Genomic DNA, 16,043 nt, shown 5'->3' with positions numbered 1-16,043 from the left:
ATTCCTAAATATTTCTGGCACCGAGAAACGTAAAAATAAATAAATAAAGCGTGTTTTCATTATTATCAAAGGAAGAAGCTAATTCTGCGACCATATATGAAGACTCTAGGATGTGCTATTTCTTCTGGGTCCATACATATTCCGGCAATTGGATTTTATCATTAGTAACTATGAAAATCTTTGTTTGTTTTAAAATAATATGTTTTTTCCCCTTTACGTGGTCCAAAGTAAATTACTTTATTTTTTAATATGTGTAATAGATTAAAAACAACATTTCTGGTTTGGAAAAAATATATTTTCATCGTGATCTACACGCTACTCTAGGGGACGTTGTTTGTGCTGTGCACCTTGGGTGTTCAGTGGACTGTACCCAGAAACACAGACCAATTAGACTTTATCTGTGTGGTTTGTGCACATATTTATTTCCCTGCACAATAATAACCTGTTCAAGTGGCTCTGTGAAAGCATCTCACTTTAGCTCCAAATGTTCATCGTAAACATGGTCTTCCTCTGAAGCTTAGACCGTTGTAATGCAAAATCACTAAACATGTCATGCCCTGAATCCAGTAAAAACAGTAATGTTCAAAGCAAACCATAATGTTTTGGTTTATACAATTTGAGATATGATCAAATAAATAAAAGTGTGATTTAAACTGTTTTCTTTAAGGTAGGACTGTGTGTTCTGGTCTTCTGGATTATGTGATCACCTGTATCTTAATTCAATAGCCTACTTGTGATGCAAGTAGTGGAAATATATTGAGTACAGACAAAGTCAAATAACTTGTATAATTTCATTGTTGTGTAGTGAGTATAAGTAATACAGATGGGAATCTAAAATTTTACCATCTTAAAAAACTCAAATAACTAATTTTTTTAATTGTTTGTTTTTTGTTTCATCAGGTTTCTAGTAATAAAACCCAGTTACAATGTGCTACTGCACATGACCACTAGATGGCCCCCGTGGCTTTAACGTCAGTTAAAAACGTGAATTACGAGATCTAAAATTCCTGCATAAAAGTATTAAATGCGCCGATAATGTTGGACCAACGGGAAGCATTTACTGCCTTCATCCAGGAAGAGGCAAGACGTCAGCTTAGCTCGCTGAACTTAGCAACGGTTGCTAAGATAGAGTAGCACGTGTGACAGATTCGCGAATCCTTTTATCTTCGAATTTTGCATACGTCGTCACCTCGGACGTAACAGAGGTTAAAATTCTTTAATAGCATGAAAAGTCTGTGAAATTCATTTGGAAGCAGGATAGCCAAGAAAGGAGGATGCATCAAATCCCTGGAACTGAAGACTTGAGAAACTGGAAGACCTGCAGGAAGTGCCAAGCGCCTTTAAGATGCTAATTTCAAGGGGAAAGTATGAAATATCCTTCAAGATCACTGTGCTTTTAAAAGTAAATACCTTTTAAAATAAATAAGTAGAAATAGTGAAAAGTAAAGGTTTTGAACTGGAAATACCATTCTCCTTTGGTCCTTGGGGTAAAATCTAGTTTCAAATGTTTTTCTGATGTTCCTTAAATGACGCCTAAAAGTTTCTAGGTTGTAATATTGAATTTGATTCTTTGTATTCAAATGTAATTACCTGGAAGGATTCCTCCTCTCTGGACCTGAAGGTAAGTTTGCTTAATTTTAAATAATTGTACAGTTTCCATTCATGTTGCAGAAAGTGTATATTTGTTGTACTAACCCAGCTTTACTGGCACCGAACTGGATGCATTTGTCCTCTCTGGACCTGAAGGTAAGTTTGCATAATTTTAAATAATTGTCTGATTTTCATTAATGTTCCCTGTTTGACTTGTAAAATTGTAAAACAAAATTATATTGGTTGTACCAACTTTACACCCATCAAACTGGAAGGATTCCTCCTCTCTGGACCTGAAGGTAAGTTTGCATCATTTTAAATAATTGTCTGAATTTATTTCATGTTGGCTGTTTGACTCGTAAAATTGTAGAAAATGCATATTTGTTGTACTAACCCCAGTTTACAGGTACTTAAATTTTGGGATTTCTCCTCTCTGAACCTGAAGGTAAGTTTGCATAATTTTAAATAATTGTCTGATTTTATTTCATGTTAGCTGTTTGACTCGTAAAATTGTAGAAAATGCATATTTGTTGTACTAACCCCAGTTTACAGGTACTTAAATTGTGGGATTTCTCTTTGAACCTGAAGTTAAGTTTGCATAATTTTAAATAATTGTCTGATTTTATTTCATGTTGGCTGTTTGACTCGTAAAATTGTAGAAAATGCATATTTGCTGTACTAACCCCAGTTTACAGGTACTTAAATTGTGGGATTTCTCCTCTCTGGACCTGAAGGTAAGTTTGCATCATTTTAAATCATTGTCTGATTTTCATTCATGTTTCCTGCTTAACTTGTAAAATTGTAGAAAATTTATATTTGTTTTACTAACCCCAGTTTACAAGCATTGAACTGGACACACAACATAAAATTGAAAACAATCAATTGAGATTCCTTTTTATGTTCTTTAATGTCTCTTGAAAACTTCCTTAATATTGATGTTATTTATTAAACTTTTTCCAACCAGTAATGCAGCCTCAAATGCGGCACGGTAACGTGTTCCATTTGGGCTGGTCCCAAGCCCGGATCAATGCAGAGGGTAATATCAGGAAATCAATCCAGTGTTATGTCTACTATTCTACAAGTGGGGTGGTCCGCCCTGCTAACAAAGTCGTCTGCCCACCCAAGAAGGTCACGGCATGTAGTAAATTATTCAACATCTGTACGTGTTCATGGATAATTTTATTAAAATTATTATTTTGTGCTGCACTGACAGGTGTGCAGTGGTGACTGCTGTGGCAAATGTAGGAATTTGTCACAAGGATTAAGCCAATAGGTGTCCACGAAATTACCATGAAAGCTACAATGTCCATGTGCGGGAGACTTTATTGTTTTCCTAAGCTTATCACTCCACTGCTTTCAGCTCAGAGTCATGTGCATTAGCGCCCCGGTAAACCCACACTCCCACCAGGAGAGAGAATATCCAGAGTTATAGTTTTACCTGCCTTGGTAAACATATCTGCATATTGTGAACACACACAATTTCTGAGGATGGCTGCACTAAAAAGTCCCACAGAGTCGGGAATACTGTGCGCCTACTTGCTGACACCAGTGGAGTATCTTCTAATGGGGAAACATGGGAATGCGTTAAAGCAAAACATAAATGACCAAGTAGTTATGCCCTTTTTGTGTTGTGTGTTACAACAGAAAAAAGGACACATTTCTTGATTTCACGTCTCGCACTTGATTACTTCAATATATCAGGAACGTTTGCTTTATACAAATATGAGGACAATCACGTCTGTTTTAACTCGGTTATTATAAGCATTAACATTCAATATAACACGTTCTCAACAAGTAAACGGCTCTATGGTCGTTTTGTGATGTCCTACAAAAATACCATTTGCTTTGAGTGTCACGAATCACCAAAAGTCTGTCTGGTGGAATCAAAAATGCACCGTCTTGAATCCATCAATGAAAACAGATGGCTGCTTTATTCTTGGAAATTCATTTTTGTTGCTAGATAGACCCCATGAATGGACCAGAAACAGATCCAAAACATAATAAAATTGAAAGTTACGCTGAAAAAATAATTTAAACTTTGGCAGCTCCAGATTTAAAGAGACTTATTCAATCAATAAGTAGGAAGGAAGAGAGGCAGGTAGCCTTCAAAATATAACCATGTATAAAGATACACGATAGAGACAGAAACATAAAAAGAGATAGAAAGATGGAGAGAGACAGAAGCTGGCTGCTCATATAAAGCTGTAATCTAGGATATTAATGCAAAGTTAAGTGAAAGAAAAAATCTCTGCAACCCCCAAAAAAAACAAACAGCACTATGTTAAAGGAGTTGCTTCCAGAGCACTGGACAACTGCAGCAAACACTATCGGGTGATTGGTAGGAGAATACTTGTTTTGTCTTTTGGAACAGTTGACAAGTAGACTTTGTGGTGGAATGAGAAGGTATAAGAGTGTATTTGCCGAAAGAGAACAGCTAAGGAAAAGTGGGACACTGTTGAGGACTAAAGAGTCACCAGGAGTACAGAGAGATGCAGCATAAAGTGAAGGTAAAGGAAACTAAGACCCAATAAAGGGCATAGAGTGACTTGTATGACAGGTTGGACAGTTAGGAGGGAGAAATTGTCTCTTATAAAAGGTCATGGTCATTCCAAAAAAGTTAAAAAACAAAACAACTGGACTTTTTTCCGAAGTTTAAAGACGTTTCGCTTCCCATCCAGAAAGTTTTCTCAATTCAAAATGTCTGGAGTAGTGTGGAGTTCCAAGCTTTATAGTATTGCCCAACAAAGGCCTTGTAATGGCTTAGATAACATCCAAATTGACCCAAACAGGTCCATCCCTTAGTAATGGGGAGTCATTAAGGTCATTGTTGGCATGCAAATTAAACCCAAACTGGTCCACGCCTCTGCAATGGGGAGTCGTTAGGGTCGTCATTGGCCTGTCTTACAGGATTGAGGTGATAATTGGAAGGAATTGTTGTGCAATTATACACTGTTTAAAGTTATTTAATGTTTATTAAATAACCCTCTGACTGTTAAGTATTGTCTGGTGATGATCAGCTCTTAAGCTGATATTAAGACAATGGTTGAAAGGGATGAATTCGAGCACTAGTAATTACAAGAGCACGATCTTTTAACAGCAAAACCTGCACCACATAGAATAAAGCAGTGACAACTTCTTTTCAAGTTTAAGAATTTAATAACAGAAATAAAATGAACATCCAGAGAACATCACTATGTAATGCTGTTTTTCTGAATTAACACAATATTTCGATTAACCAATCCTCTCTACTAGGCTAGTGAAACTTAACTAAACTACTAAGCAAAATTAAGATAAAAAGAAGCTAAGCTAAGGAACTATTTACATGCAACAACAAACAAAAACAAAACAAAAGTGGTTGATCATAATCAGAATAATTCGGTGAATCCTTGTTCACTGCAGATCTGATTAAAAAAACATGGAATGGAGTTAAAAACATTTGGCATATGTTTCAATCTATTCACAATGCAAAACCAAAGTTAAACAAAACATTATTTGATGAAATAATATTTTGTTAAGTTAAAGAGCCAAAGTTCACCTTAAAGAATGTGAATCGTGGTTAAATTAGCTTAACTAATTCAGAACATTTGACATGTGTTTCAACCAGTGGTGGCTGGCCCATAGGGGGCGCTCGGGCGCTGCCCTCCCTAGATGTGGAGGGGAAAAGTCAAAATATATATAGATTTTAAAAGTATTATTAATGTCAGTTTTTACTTAATAGTACGTGGCTACATGTAATAAGAATTATTAAAACACTTCTACTAATTGACTCAATTGACTCTCATTTAACAGTGCAGTGTCACTCAAGGAGCCCTACAAGTGTAGCGAAATAACCAATCGTATACTGTTGCTAGGGAAGATTTATGAATATTTGGCCAATCAGCATCGCCAAAATGAATGGCTTAGGGGCTCCTGGAGTCGTAGCCCTAGCTGCACAGTGATAGGTGCACTTCACGTGTGACGTCACGAGCTACATCCACGCTACATCCGGGTCACGGTGGTCGGCAAAAACAGTACTGTTTTCGCTTACCAGCGTGACAAAACGGTGAATTAGAGCGTACTTTTAGTTAGTTTATTTTTGGAATCTAAACAATGCCTACGACTTGTTGTGCTCCCGGTTGCACACAGAGGCATTCCAAATCGTCGGATGTACGTTTCTTTCATTTACCGAAGGAAGAAGAAAGAAGAAAGAAATGGATAATTTTAATGAAAAGGACGCAGGCAGACAATCCCAATCGACTGTGGGAGCCGTCATACCATGACAGAATTTGCAGTCTATACTTCATCTCCGGTAAATACAACTTAATTTTGCACTAGTCATTGTTCTACTTAAATAGCGGCGGAGGGGAGGTGGCGATTTTAAATAAAAAATTAGGATATACATTTAAATCAAGACGTAAACGTTTGTTTCGTAATAATATACGTACATGTACAATGTATGCAAACCCTCTGGCATGAGTCTGTGAAAAGGATTATTAAGACAAAACCACCAAAATAATCCTTTGTGAACAATGTTTTTTTTATTAATTAAATGCTTATTGTGGAATCGTAGTAATTTTCCGACTTTTTATTTAAATGCATGTACTGGGTTAGGCAGGGAAATCTATTGGCCAGCCCCACCAAGATTTCTTTTCACCAGCCGCCACTGGTTTCAACCCATTCACAATGCAAAGCACAAGTTAACCAGAAAATTATTTTGAGTAAATAACATCCTGAGGACCAGTTTGTTCTGTAAAATCACTTAATTCAGAATGGCTTGCCTTTGTTTATGCAATTCTACCTCCGGGCGCTAGGGGTCACTGTAGCGATTGGTCGCTAACCTGGTTAAAGTCTAAAGTTATCAAAATTGCCTTTAAAACCGACATTAATATTCGATATTGTTAAGAAAATATCTTAGTGAGGCAGAAGGTGTGTCTCCCCTCTGTTGCTAGGTAGAATAACAGGGCGTTTTATTGCCCCACGGGGCTTTGCAGGAGGAACTCTAAAGTTGATAAAAATAATGTTTTTACAAAACTTACTTCAGACAGACTTCATCTTGATTGGCCATGTAAACGCTGTCTCCATATTTAATTTCCATGAATTAAATATGCATATTACAATGTTCTACCTCTTGATCAATGTTTTCTCACTTGCGGCCAAATCTGGAACCGGGGTAAGATGGGCTTTCAAGAGACATGTAGGAGCAGGCCGGTGTACCCAATCTTTAACATGGTGCCATGACCGCGGATTTGACAAGTAAGTTGAAGAGCCTTTTTGAACATTGGACACGAAGGAGGACTTTTCTGCAGCACCACAGGTCGACCGAAAAAAAGGTAAGGAGATTTTTATTCTCCATTGGCAAAATGTTAGACGTGTAGGCTAAATTAAGTGGTGCTGTGGTTTAAGATACTCTCTTCTCAAAATATCAGAGGCTGAACAGTACAACTAGGTTTGAATGTAATTTATGTTGAAACCGAGAAATGATTAAATGGGATTTATGTGTATGTCCATGTCAGAAAAACGTAAAATAAGATAGAAACCTTAAAGAGAACAAAAGCCAAGAAGCCCTGAATGGTGAGGCTGTAAAATAAAAGACAATAAAAAAGATAAAAATTACGAAGAATAAAAATAGTCTCGGAGTTGGTTACTCCCCACTCCAGACTGACGAGTACTGGTGAATTTAGAGCTGGGATGGAAAACTTTCCCTGAGAAAGGAGACTCTCAAAAGTAGTTTAGCAGTTTTTTAGCTTTAAGTTGAGGCTAGGAACAGCAAGACCCTAAAACGGTGAGCTGTAATAGAAGAAAATAGAGAAGAAAATAGAGAATTAATAGGGGCCCTAGGAGAACAATAGGATTGTTTCTCTCAGAATGGGGATTCTGATGCACGACGGTTAGACGAGGAGATATTAAAATAGGACAAAGTTCCGTCGAGCGGAAGGGTACTAGTGTAGACCCTCCTCGCGCGCAAAGCTGTCTGTGTCTAAATATTAATGTTATGTCTTGTCCAATACTTTGAATGTCTCGGTTGTGAATGGGATCCATGGAGTGTGAGTGAGAAGCACAGACTGATTGAGCCTGCGGATCTGCAAAGTGTGGGTGTCTCTGTGTGTATTCCTGTTTGGGTGTGTGTGTGTCTTCATGAGGGTGTCAATTTCACCACGTGTGTGGGCCCCAAGATAAGAGAAGTGCTGTGGAGCAGAGTGTATTTGGTTAAGTAAAAAGTGTTCATTATGGAGCAAGAATATGGCTAAAATATGGGTAAAAAACTAAGGGGAATTTGGAAATCACTGGAAAAAAGGTCGATGCATTAATGATATTTGTTGAAGTGCAGGAGAAGTTTCAATGGAGAAAAGCGATTTGAGGTATTGGCTGCAAGCTGATTGGGTGAGTTGCATTGGAAAGCGCACGGCCGGCTGCATCTTGGTGAGTTTTGGAGAAATTTTTATTTTAAACTGTAGTCTAAAAGTTAGAAAGAGGTTAGAAGTTTGGAAAAGTTGTTTAAAATTTGAGATCACAACTAATTTACACTGTTTCTCAGATACTAATGTCCACTTGCACACGTTTTTTTGCTACTCTGGGTGTTGCTTGTACAATCATGCATATTGCATATGTTTCTCACACCATTGTGTAAACTGGCTGCTGTATTTCTACTGTTCAACTTGAATACTTCATTTTTACCTGAATATGCCATCTAGAGGAGGCTGCACACAGGAATATGCCATATTATCCATACTTCGTTTTTTTTTTTTACTTATTTGTCTTTCTCATAAATTCATTCTCTAATCTTTAGATTAGATTATTTTTTCATTACTGATTTAGTGTGTAGCTCTGTCTGTGTGTCTTTGTCACCGTCACACCCAAATTTCGCCATTGTGGGACAATAAAGTTCTTTCTTATCTTATCTGATCTTATTCCGCTCTGTTTTTCAAACCTCTTAATGTTGAGACTCAACATTAAGATTTTCTGAGGTGAAAATGGCAGCAGATGCTTTTTAAATTTTAATACTTGCTGATATGTTCTAGCAAATATCTTGTTTCACTAACATGACTAAAAAAATGCTGTATAAATTCAGCCCATTTACCATTTTCTTGATCTTCTTCAATTGGTGGATTGGTGAAAATGTTTAAAAAGATAAAAAGGTGTGGAATTCAGTTGATTCAAAAATTATTTATCAATTCCAATGGGAAATTAAATGATGTAACTCCCATTATCCAGATTTCTCTAAAGAGCTGTTACTGGTGTCTTTGGCCAGGAATAAACTCCTTTGGTGGTTTGTCCTAGAGTGAATCAGAAGAACCCTATGACTGAAAACACTCGTTTGTTGCATTACAGCGTTGATTTCCATTGTCCTCATTTGATGAAGAATCCCTTCTGCAAAATCATCTCCAGAGGCTCCAGACAAGACCCCAGAAACAACCTTCCTTATCAGCTTGTTTTTAAGTCATTGGTTCTAATGCTGCTACCCCATGATGTAACACACACATGCACACACACCACCTTTGCTGCGCTTTCATAACCTTCTTTCTTTCTTTTTGTGACCAGAAGCTGGGCATGCAGGATTCAAACGACAACTGAGACAGTTTCCAAGATTTAGTTATTTAATGAGGGTCCAAAGGTCGGTACACAGAGAATCAGTCACGAGGGCAGAGGTATCCAAAAATACTGGGCAGAGGCAGAGCACAAAAGGTTCAAAAATTACTAGAGACTAGAAGCTCGGGGGAAGAAAGGGCTGGAACGCTTTCTGGGAGAAGCTAAGACAAACTGGCAAGGAAGGAAGGGCACAGACTGCTTAAATATACAGAAGGAGATGGGAGCAGATGTGTTCAGTCAGGTTGGTGAAGTGCAGGCAGCAGAGGAGGGGCAAAACAAGTTGCCATGTCACACTTTTTTCAGTTGTAGCTTTAAGGATTTACTTAGTTTATTTTTATTATTATGAAACAAATTAAGTCTATCAATAGAAACAATTAAGTCTGCATTTTTTAGTTGTAGCTCTTAGAAAAGGTGGGCAAAACTACTTTAAATCAGAAGGATCCCCAAGGATTTACTTAGTTTACTTCTTATTATAAATAAAACCATTTAAGAATTGTCATTTTATGCTTTCTGTATGTTGCTAATGCATGACTATAAACAATTAAGCTTTGAATGTTAGTGATCAAGCTTGGTACAGTGAAACTAAAGAAGTCTAGTCAAAGATTTACTTATCTTATTCTTATTACAACAAAACAAAAGAAGTTTATGAATAGAAAAAAATAAGCTTGTTTCTGAATAGAAATAATTATCTTTGAATGTTACTGATGCAGCTTGTTATTTAAAATGAAACTTAGACTTAGACTACTTTATTTGTCATTTTGTATGCAGAGTGCGTACAGAATGAAATTTAGTTTGCATACAGCTTGAAAATGACAGTAAATTGCAGTAGATTTCAGGATAAAGTAAATTACAGGATAAAATTACAGGATAAAGTGCAGCAGTGATTTAACAGTAAAACAATTGAAATGTAAACAATGCAGGAGAAAGAGACAGTGCAATCACGGTGTACAGGTGAGTATTTTTTTAAAAACATTTGTATGTACAGAAATGATTTGTGCAAGAATGCATTTTAGAAACGGAGAGTTCGGCAGCATTTGTAATGCTGGATAAGGATGCAATGAAGTAAATGTGCAAATATGCGAATGTGGTACAGAGTCCAGTTTATAGCTTCAGCAGTTCAACAGTCTGATGGCGACAGGGAAAAAGCTTTTGCAGAACTTGGTGGACCTGCAGCGGATGCTGCAGAACGTCTTCCCAGAGGGCAGCATGGAGAACAGTCCATGGTGGGGGTGTGAAGGGTCCCTGATGATGTTACGGGCTCGGGCCACGCAGCGCTGCGATGAAATGTCTTTTATGGAGGGAAGAGGAGCCCCGATGATCTCTTCTGCTGTCCTCACCACTCTCCTCACATTCTTCCACTCGGAGGCACTGCAGCCTCCACACCACACAGAGAGACAGCTGGTCAGAATGCTCTCTATGGTGCTTCTGTAGAAAGTCGTGAGGATGGGCGGGGGCAGGCGGGCTCTCCTCATCCTCCGCAGGAAGTACAGTCGCTTCTGTGCCCTCTTCACCAGTGACGTGGCGTTCACAGACCAGGTGAGGTTGTCCGTGATGTGCACCCCCAGGAACTTGGTGCTGCTGACCACCTCCACAGCTGAGCTGTTGATGAGCAGTGAAGCGTGGTGAGGCTGGTTCTTCCTGAAGTCGACGATGATCTCCTTCGTCTTCTCCACGTTCAGGATCAGGCTGTTGTCTCTGCACCAGCCCACCAGCTGCTCCACCTCCTCTCTGTAGTCCTGGTCGTTGTCGTCTCTGATCAGGCCCACCACTGTTGTGTCATCTGCAAACTTCACGATGTGATTGGAGGTGAACCTTACAACATACTTGTAAAAGCTCCCTGCCATCTTGCTGCAAACACTAAATACTATGTAAGCATATGTTTTAGTCTAACATACATAAGTGAAGAGGAAAGCTGAATGAATTTTTATTTTTTTTCTATTTTCAGTTTCTTTGAGCAAAAATACAAGTAAGATTTACATTGAAATGTTAAGACATTTTAGTAGTGCTCAAAAGGAGTAGGTAGAAGTTCTGAGAACTTATAAGAACCTACCCCCAATTACAATATTCATGTCATGTAACATATGCAGTCTTTTGATAAAAGGCATTACAAATCAAAGCACACTTACATGAATACGGTGTCTTATTTTAAAGCAATTGTACAGAAGAAGATATCTAGTAGTACTTATTGAAAATGTTACAAATTATCGTATTTAAATGTCTGGGTTACATGCATATTTTTTAAAGATGACATATTTATACCTGCTTTTAAATTGTCTTAGCGTGGTACTTCTTTTTATTTCTATATCTAACCCATTCCACAACACAACTCCTGCTTGGCTGAGCCCCAGACTTTTAAGTGTGGTGTGAACGCCACATCTTCTCAACACCAATTCTCCTCTCAAATTCTAATTCTCTTCTCTACTGTTGAACATTTTTTGTATATTGCCAGGAAGTAGATCACGGCTTGCTTTGTACACTACAGCAAGAGTTTTAAATTTGATTAAGTCTTTGATTTTCATTATGTGAGATTTTAAGAAAAGTGCATTAGTATGATCTCTGAATCCAACATTATGAATGATTCGTAAGGCTTTTTTTCTGAAGTTTGATAAGTGAATCTAGATTACTTTTGTACGTATTACCCCAAACCTCTATGCAATACCTAATGTATGGAAGAACTAATGAATTGTAGAGGATATGTTGTGCTCTATAATCAAGCAGGTGTCTTACTCTATAAAGTATTGATATACTTCTTGCCATTTTTGATTGAACGTTTGCTATTTGGGGTTTCCAACTTACATCATGACTTGAAATCACACCCAGAAATGCATGTTCATTAACTCTCTCAATATTAATATTGTTTATTTGAACATTTACTTGAATGTCTTTCATCGTTTGCCAAAAATTATCATTTTAGTTTTAGAAATGTTCATTGATAATTTATTATTGTCAAACCATTGTTTTAACTTGTTTAATTCTGTTGAGATTTCAGTCATTAGGAGCAGACTATGGTAGTATCGTCTGCAAATAATGTAAACTTAAATTTTGCTGAGATATGACAAAGGCCGTTTATATATAATAAAAACAGTTTAGTGTGCCCCAAAATAGATCCTTGGGGCACACCACAGGTGATGTACCGTCTTCTAGATGAGAATACACCTAGCTGTATATATTGTTCCCTATTAGACAAGTAGGATTTGACCCAGTTCAGTGGAACTCCTCGAATGCCATTTTTCTCAAGTTTTTGTATTAATATTTGATGATCCATTGTATTGAATGCTTTTTTTTTTCAGATCTATAAAAACTTCTACAGGGATTAATTTATTATCTATATTGTCAATTACTTCCTCAACAATATCCATTAAGGCTAAGGCAGTACTTCGATTTTCATTAAGTAATTTATGCTTCTCTATAAACCTATCGAGACGAGCTGAGAAAACCTTTTCTAGAATCTTTGAAAACTGAGGTAAAATGGATATGGGCCTATAATTTGATATTTCCTGCCTATCCCCACTTTTGAATATAGGCACAACTTTTGCAATCTTCATTTGAGCTGGGAATGTTCCCGTTTCCAGAGATAGATTACATATATGAGTTATGGGTACAACTATTTCATGAATGATTCTTTTGATTAGAATCATGTCAGTGTCATTGTGATCTTTTGATTGTTTGCTCTTGCATTGATTTATAATGTCTATTATTTATTTATTGTTTGCTGGAGTCAAGAACAGCGACTCCTGAATTTCCAAAACATTTGCTAAAATATTTCCATTATTTGAATTATTAACTTTATTTGCCATTTCAGATCCAATATTAACAAAGTAGTCATTAAATATATTTACAATGTTTTCTAGTTTTGTCTCTTTATAATAATTTTGTGTAATACAGTCTGTTACTAAATTTTTCTCAAGGTTTTTCTTAATGACTCTATTTAGCGTACTCCACAAGCCTCTCATATTGTTTTTATTTTTCTCCAGCAGATTTGTGTAGTAAGCTTTTTTACAGCTTCTGATTATATTAGTTAGTTTATTTTTGTACTTTTTAAATTTTATTTGTGATTCCATAGTTCTTTTTTAATAAACATTTTATACAATGCATTTTTCTTTTTACATGCATTTATTAAACCTTTCGTCATCCAAGGGCCTTCATTCTTATTTGTTTTGATTGTATATGTTTTGATTGAACAATGTAAGTCATAGGCAGCTTTGAAGATTTGTAAAAACGTTTCGTATGCTTTATTCACATCATTTTCAACCAGAACTGTATCCCAGCTTTGTTTTGACAAACTTCCTTGTAAGGCAGTCATTGAACTTTCACTTCTTGATCTACATTTAATCATCTTATGTGGTGTAGCATTCAAGCATCGTTCCACTTTGACATTGACTAATGTGAAAACAGGTAAGTGATCACTTATGTCATTTACCAAGACTCCACTCATCTTAATGTGCTCCAACTTATTGGTAAATATGTTGTCAATTAGTGATGCTGTATTAGCTGTTATTCTTGTGGGTAGTGAAATCAGTGGAAATAATGAGTTACTAAGCATAGTATTTAGAAAACATTCTGTTGGTTTATGGCTTTTGTGTTTAAGTAAATCAATATTTAGGTCCCCACATAAAATAATCACATTGGATTGGTAAACAAGCATCTTTTCCATGTAATCTGTAAATACTTGTACATCTGTTCCTGGGGCTCTATACACACATGTTAAAAGAATATTTTTCCTTTTCTCCAGGACTATTTCCACTGTAATACATTCCATTACTTGATCACCTGCTAAACTCATATGTTCCACTGCTTTTGCTTGCATTCTTTTATTAACAAATAGAGCCACACCACCGCCACGTTTGTGTTCTCTGTTTTTATAGAACATCTCATAATCTTCAAATGTTAAATTTAGGTTTGAATTGCGATTTAACCATGTCTCTGAAACTGCTATGACATTCATTAATTTCACATCTGCCTGGTTTTTTGTTAACTGCCAACAGTAAGAATACACTGAGTATTATGCGCAATCAAACACTGTAAAAGAACTAAGATAACAGTGTTGTACCTGATTCAATGATATGCAACCCAAAATAATGTAAATGAACAGGTTTCTACCACAGCAGTCGAGACATTTAGCATGATGAATTAGGTAAAAGGAATTGAAACCCATTCTTATTTATACCCTCTTATCTCACTTTGCCTCGCCTTCAACATTCATACCTAGAGTTATTACAGTGAGTCACAACATGTCACAATGTAACCTAGGCGGAACCAACAGATCAGGGCACGTAACCCTTGTACAATGTTCAGGTTCCCTTTTTTGGTAAAAGCAGGTGTGCTGAGAATTCCAGACACATTAAAACATTCTGAATAATTTTAAATTTAAATTTTAAATTAAAGATTTAAACAAATTGGTTACAGGAGGACAACTGGAGATAGGCACTAGCACCCTTCACCTGCGATAGACTGGCGACCTGTCCAGGGTGTACCTGTCCAGGACGTACCTCTAGGTTTGTTTACAAACCTAGAGGTACGTTCTGGAACTACTTCCCTGTAGAGTGTAGCCTGTGTTTACTTCCGAGTCCCTCAGCCAATCATATGAGAGTTCCCAGGATTCCCAACACAGAGCGCAGCATTTGGTATTTTATGTTGGCAAAAAAGCAGCCGCCTGCTAACATGGAAGCCAGTAAGAGAAGCGGACCAGAAATAGAACAAAATACAATATCAATGTAGCTATCCCGTGTAACTAAAAATTCATAACAGCAACACACTGTTTAAAACACCATAATATATTGTTGTGACTGGTAAGCCACAAGGTGTCAGTATTACTTATAGCCCCTTTAAGTTTAATTTGTAAATGTGTAAAAAAAAAAAAAGTCTCCATTGTTGTATAAACACAGTAATACTCTGATGCTGAGCTTATTTATTTATTGGAACGCAATAAGTGGTGGTTGAGCTCTTAGGAAAAGAGGGGCCCCTAAATCAAATTCTGTTCAAGGCCCTAGACATCATTGGGCCAGTCCTGTGCTGTGACAATAAATCTTTGGTAAAGAGCTCCAAGTAGTTAAGGGTGGCAGGCCTCATTGTCATAACATTAATCTTTAATACCCTTTACACATTCTCTAAGAAATACAAGTCAGGCTCCAAATATGTTCATATTCTAGTCAAACAAAACATTATGGTTAACATTAAAAGCTTTAGCTTTTCAAGTAAATGAACTAAAAAGGGAAGGGAAGAGATTAGCCTGTGTGGGTGTAAGACACTGAGCTATATAATACACTGGAGTGTTGATTTTGCCGAAAAACTGAAGTCACTGACCACCATCTTGCTACTCCCTACTCTCACAGAAGATTTGTGTATATGTATATATGTATATATATATATATGTATACATATATGTAAATATATGTTTTTGTATATTGTTATTTATATATTTTTAAATGTTAATATATATATATATATATATATATATATATATATATATATATATATATATATATATATAAATGAATAAAATGCAAAATATTTCAGCACATGACTTTCTCAGCACTTGATAGTTTTAGAACATAATATAAAAGTATATGGCATTAGACATTTTAAAAGTTTTAAGCGCCCCCCTGAACATGAGAAAATCCTCGTTATTCGATGCTGTAGCGCACATATTCCCTAGTTACTGGGGGGAATTAGGGAGTACCAATATGGCGGCTGGTGGCTTCAAAGCGACTCGTTCTAACAGAGGGAACTCCAGTGGCGTAAGAGCCTATAGCAACCGGAAGTTAACTTGTTTTGATTTTTTTTTTTTTTTTTTTTTTTTTTTTTTTTAGAATTTCCGGCTTCAGTTTTTTATTTGATATTGACCTAGGAAGGAGTGCTGAAATAAGTCATTGATCGCTCTACACGAA

At 36.6% G+C, this 16,043-nt stretch overlaps 1 long non-coding RNA gene across 1 annotated transcript; it reads left to right on the top strand.

Annotated features, from left to right (window-relative positions):
* Nucleotides 1-1,671: 1,671 nt before the first annotated feature.
* LOC110369372 lies at nt 1,672-2,556 on the top strand. Its single transcript, XR_004931835.1, has 2 exons — nt 1,672-2,142; nt 2,286-2,556. It is a non-coding gene; the product is annotated as an uncharacterized LOC110369372 (long non-coding RNA).
* The last annotated feature ends 13,487 nt before the right edge of the window (nt 2,557-16,043 follow it).

The sequence above is a fragment of the Fundulus heteroclitus genome, chromosome 10 (genome assembly GCF_011125445.2).
Source record: "Fundulus heteroclitus isolate FHET01 chromosome 10, MU-UCD_Fhet_4.1, whole genome shotgun sequence".
Lineage (NCBI taxonomy): Eukaryota > Metazoa > Chordata > Actinopteri > Cyprinodontiformes > Fundulidae > Fundulus > Fundulus heteroclitus.
The sequence above is the reverse complement of the archived record's forward strand: the minus strand, read 5'-3'. Positions and strand labels throughout refer to the sequence as shown.